The sequence below is a fragment of the Rutidosis leptorrhynchoides genome, chromosome 3, assembly GCF_046630445.1.
Source record: "Rutidosis leptorrhynchoides isolate AG116_Rl617_1_P2 chromosome 3, CSIRO_AGI_Rlap_v1, whole genome shotgun sequence".
In the NCBI taxonomy this organism is placed as follows: Eukaryota; Viridiplantae; Streptophyta; class Magnoliopsida; order Asterales; family Asteraceae; genus Rutidosis; species Rutidosis leptorrhynchoides.
In genome coordinates, this window is record NC_092335.1 from 563,485,285 (window position 1) to 563,491,608 (window position 6,324).

Genomic DNA, 6,324 nt, shown 5'->3' on the forward strand with positions numbered 1-6,324 from the left:
TAATTAAAACAATTATTAACGTATATAACGAAATCATATATTCTTATAAAAAATCAAAACGCACGGTTATCACCCCTCGCATGTACATATACATATAGAAAAAAACTAGTGAAAAGACCCGTGAAATCACGGGAATGTAAAAAAAAAATTGTTAAATGACATTTTTAAGTTGATGAATGTTACTTAACCAAAATTTGGGTCTTATATAACCAAAATGTAGATAATATAGAATAATTCATCAAGTTCAACAAAATAGAAAAGAACAATGTTTTGGTAATACTCCAAACAACTACAATCAAAAACTACAAGCCAAAACCATTTGAATCTGCAAGCACAAAAAGTATATATATATATATATATATATATATATATATATATATATATATATATATATATATATATACATACATACTAGGTTTTTGAGCCCGTGCGTTGCACGGGTGTGTAAAAAATCGTGCAAAAAATGTAATTTGCAGTTCATATTGGTATGTAAATAGCGATACTAAAAAATAGAAAAAAGTATAAGAATTATTTAAAGACCCGACAAATTTTAAAAATTTCATTTGAGTTTAAGAGCCCGTGGTGTTGCGAATTTTAAGAGTTCTTTTTAGTTTAAGAGCACGTGCGTTGCACTGTATTTAAAAGAATAGTTAAAAATCATTTTGCAATTTTGTTGTAATAGGTTTTGGAGCCCGTACATTAATTGATTTTTTCAAAACTATTCTTTTGAGTGTTTGAGTTTAAGAGTCCATGATATTGAGAAATATTACAAAATAATGTATAACATAAATTAATTTAAAATATGAAATATGTATTATATTAAATTTTATAGATAAAAATAGAGTATGCAAATTTTATATATATATTTTTTTTTAAAATTTGATGGTTCACATATTTTGAAATTTTATATATGTGTGATTAAGCATCACCACTCCTACTTCAAGTAATAACGAAGTTCAAGATTACTAATAACTACGGAGTATTAAATAGTGAATATTTTTAAAACTTATATGTGTTATTTGTTACCATATATCTCCCTTTTTAGACCATCCACATAACAACTCTCCGTATATATAATATAACATAGATATATAGATATATAGTATATAGATACAAACGTCCTAAAATAACTATCAACCACAAGGCTCAAAAACTTTTTCTTTTATATATATATATATATATATATATATATATATATATATATATATATATATATATATATATATATATATATACACACACACACACACACACCATAATGGTTAAAGTTTTGTATAAACAAAAAACCAGAATCACAACTGTTTACGCCAATTATTAGTTGAGTAACTTGCCCCTAGCAAGAAGCCAGACCTTTTCAGAAAATACGTTTGACAGCTCCGAATGTACTAGACTGTATATGAAAACATAAAACCAAATTAATGTTGAATAGTGATCAACGGGTCGAAATTGTCACCTTGCTACGCCTTAGTATTTTTTTTAGAACGGCTTGTTAGTGGTTAGACTCGACTCACGCGTTTCCAGGAGGAACCCCCTGGCCCATAAACCCTTCCGAAGAGCGAGCGGAATCCAGAAGTAAACCCCCTGTGTGGGATTCGAACCTGAGACCTCCCGGAGGCTCAGGCCCTAGCACCTGGTACCGTTGAAGCAATGCTACATTGGTTACGCCTTAGTATTTTAAGAGCACTAGGAGTCGTTCAGTGTTAAATCTCAGTGTTAAATTTAACACTGGATATAACACTGAGGCCAAAACAGTGAAAATGGTTCAGTGTTAAATCAAATATTTATTTATTTTTTCTTTTTTCTTATTGATTATTTAGTTTAGTTATTATTAATTAATTTAAAATCTTTTTATTTATTTTTTAATTTATGTAACTAACTAACATATAAAATGTATAAAATAAATAAAACAATAATTATGTTAGTTTAACAAAAATATATAAACCAAAATTTTAACCCAACTTGTTTAAAAAAATCGACCCATTTTTAAAAAAATGTAGCCACTTTTTTTAGCCCAATTTTTGCCCATGTTTTAACCTTAAATAAATACTCCTATTTTATCATCTTCTTCATTTGATCATGTTGCACGCTTCCACCTGCAAAAACAAGAATCAAAATAAAAAATAAGGAAAGAAAATAGAAGGAAAAAGAAAAAAGAAACAAAAAAAGGTTGATTGTTCACCGTTGCCTAGCTAACGGTGGTGCCCAACGCCGAGCTTTAATGCTGATTTAACGGCGGTCGGGTGTCGGAGATCCCACCGTCCCCACCGTTAAATTTGGTTAACGGCGAAAAAACACAACTCCTGGTGCTCTAATGTTTATTTAACAATTAATAAGTAAAAATAAAAGCAAATGAGAGTACATAAATATGTACCACTTGTTTAAAAGTACCATGATCACTTCTCGCAATCTATCCAATTCTCCATTCAGGAACCATCCACCTCTTTGATACGCACCTAAGATTTAACACAAGTGTAATATTCCCCAAAAAACTGCAATATAATTATAGGTTAACAACTAAATAGCACTATCAATCAAGTTATTACTAAATGAGTCCAGATTGCCATACGAACCTATATAAACACATTACTTTATAAAAAATTTCAGAATGCAATGCAAAGGTACCTACAAATATATAATGCTACAGAAAGCTATATATACAATTGACATATAACAACTAAGTTTTTTGTGAAAAAAATCACATTGAAACGGATTTAAAATTAGTGTTAAACTCTTGACTCGTATTATTGACTTTCATCTCATTAGCATTTTTATCATTCATTCAAATATCTAATGTAACATCCCGCATTTTTCCGTTAAATTATTTTAACGCCCGTCTTTTTTTTTAAATAATATCTTTCGTTATCTAAATTCGTATCCCCCCGTTAATAAGCGTTTCCCATATTTCCGTTATTTGATTATAACGTCTCCCGTTTACTCTCGCACATTTAAAATAATTCGTTTGGTTAGTTCACGCACCCGCTTCTAAACTCGAGGGACTATTGTTACCAAGGGACCAAAGTGGAGACTAGAGGTTGACTAGTCAACCCACCTCCCACTTACTTACATTTTTCCCTCCCATTCACCATTATCTTTTCTTTTTTCTTTTTCTTTCTTTTCTTACTAGCAACAAGAACCATTTTTCTCCATCAACACTAAATCATCATCTAAATCATTTCAAGGAAGCTTACAACAAAACGAATTGTACTTTTGAAATCCTCTCTTCATCCTCTTCAATTTGGTACCAATTTCACTACTTGGGGTAAAATTTCTAAAAACTCTAAATTTATCATTTCAATTTGCTACCGTTATGCGGATGAAATTTATTTTCGAGAATAAAGTGTAGGTTCTAACACTATGTGATGGGGTAACGTTAGTTAAGCCTTGATAATTGGGTGCTCGTGATAATAATTTTTAGAATGATTTTACTATTACTTCAACGTTATAAATCTTGTGGTTCAACTTATTTACCAACGTATTCACTTACTAAACCTATGATTTCACCAACGTTTTCGTTGACAGATTTTCTATGTTTTTCTCAGGACCTTGAACGCTAAGTGATACATGCTTCCGCACTCTACTTTGATTACTTGCTTAGGGTCAACCATGCATGCATGCATTACGCTAGGGATAGCACCTTTGGATTTAAACTTAAAGCATTCATACTTACGCTATTTATAGCAACCGTGATTTTCAACTAATTATGTCGCAAGTTATTTCAGTTATAATTTATTACTTTTGTAAACTTAAACTCGTTGCCGAACCGTTTGGTAAACTAAACTTTGTAAGTCTTGTACGTTTCAAATGAATGAGACATAATTTCGGTCAAACGCGTCTCATATAGGGACTATGACCACGTAACGGGACCTAAGTTAACGACGCCGTTAATGACGATTTTGCCGGGTCGTTACATCTAATACCCTCAGATATTATTGAACCTACTTGTTATTCTACTCTTCATCTAATTAGCATTTTTATCACTCATTCAAATACCTAACACACATTCAAATACCTAATACTTTTAGATATTACGACACTAATCCTTTTTTCCCACCTATGGAAACTCATATGCATTAACAGATACTTCTTTATGATAGAAACTTGCTTCAAAAGTCGATGAAGATTCAATGCCAATAACTTTATAACAATTTTGAATCGTTTACCGTTGTTGACCAATATTCTCCAATCGACCAAACGAACCGTACTCAAATGTGTTAACCGTAGTGCTCGCAAAGTCAACTGATAAATCTGTCCAATTTAAACATTATGGTTCAATGTAAACAACACTAATGGTATAAATTGAAACATAACGACTTTCCAGTCAGCAATCTGAACCAATTGACTATGATTTATACTAAAATTAGTCATTATGACTCATTACCCAAGTTCTTAATGCAACCTCATTAAGAACAGAAGCAATGCACAGAACTATCCTAAAAAACATCTTAAGGACAACAATATGAACCAATTAACAATGAGTTGTACTAATGTTAGTCATTATAACCCATTTCAACATCTTAGTATATATAATGACCAAAAGCATAATAGAAATGAGAAAATAAGGTTATACCTAAAAGAAAGTCAATGCCAAAACTTGAGAACAAACTGCTGGTTGAGCCTTCAGAAATGCCATATAAGACCTTCAAAAAAAAAAGGTCTGATTATAGAAATTTTAGAAAGAAAAAAAAACACACACACTTGAACTAAATATACATTTGGGCTTGTAAAGTAATAAAATAACTTCAAAAAGACATGCAGTCAAGTTCTCCAAATATTTTTTGTACAACATATATTTACAATTACAACATATATTTTCTGCCAAGCAAAGCTATGCATACAATTTAGTTATAACACCATACCTGCTCGTGTATCCTATTTCAAACAACATGATTTTTAATAGGATCCAATTGTATGCATAAACAACACTCATTCACTCCAAACCCACCCATAACTCGACCTAAGAACGCATTCAAAGTAATTAGTTTAAATAAATCATTACCAGTTCTTCATCCACACCTGTTCATCAACATCGACACAATAACAACAATATAATATTAGTAGAAAAAAAATTAGAATACACTTGGTGTGCATGAAGGTATTAGATACACCATAGTAGTTCTCTTTCCAACTTCATTTTAACATGGAACATGGATTACTTTTAACTGCAAAACTTTGAATAATCACTACAAAAGGACTACTATATTCATTTTATTAAAGTAAATATTTATATCTATGTGAAAAAAGAAATGACAAAATGACATTTCAAAAAAATAAAAAAAGAAGAAGAAATATGAAAGCCATCCTATAACACTAATTTAATAGTCCTACTTGTACTCAACTAACAGTCAAACGCTCTTCCAAAGAATTGGAGAATGTCATAACTCTCTTTCAAAGAATTTCAAACATTGGCATTAAAACAAAAATATATCACAATGTCATATAAATACCTCAATAGAGATGGGTCCAACTATATTACTCAAATGGTTCTTTTAGAACGGAAACTTGAAATGGGTACAACTTTCTTTCTTAAGACTAAGTTCAAATGTATCAAACCATATTACCCATTGGAAATTGTAAACATAAATATATGTCAAAAGGTCAAATGGGTCTTCAACAAAAGAGAGTAAAAAACTATCAAAATTACTAATCAATAGAACTTGGAGAACTCTACAGGCATTTTAAAAACAATAAATAATAAAATCAATGAGCCATATAAAAAATAGGAAACAAAATCAACAGTTGTGAACAATTTTAATTATCAAATCCTCAAAATAGTTCAAGCATCAAAATTCATCACATAAAGCTAAATATTCAAGTTAAAGGTCAGAAAAATCACAAGGATACTTCGATTAAGCTGCTTATGTTCGAGTTAGAAAAACTCACCTCCCACGATAAGCTAAATAGGAAAAGACCAACCCCAAAGAGGTGGTTGAATGGTTGAGTGCTTGGGAATCTCCAAAAGGGACTCAGGTTCAATTCCCACCAACTCCACTTTGAGGCCTTGCCTTTCAAAAAAAAAAAAAAAAAAAAGGAAAGGACCTCATGCCTTTATAGCTGACTGCAAACTCATTTTCACCCCAAGTAGCGTCCTTACTGCACAATCAGTTACCATATTTGAATAATTCATGACAGTAACATAGATATCTAATAACTCACAGAATAGTAAATATAAACTTAAGCTATATAGAATCACAAGTATCATCATCATATACGATTAATAGATATGTAGCACTGTGATTTTGGAGTCTCAAGTTCAATAAGCATCCACTACCTTAATCAATATACAATCTACTCCATATGATTGCTCAATATCTATCTATAGTTTCT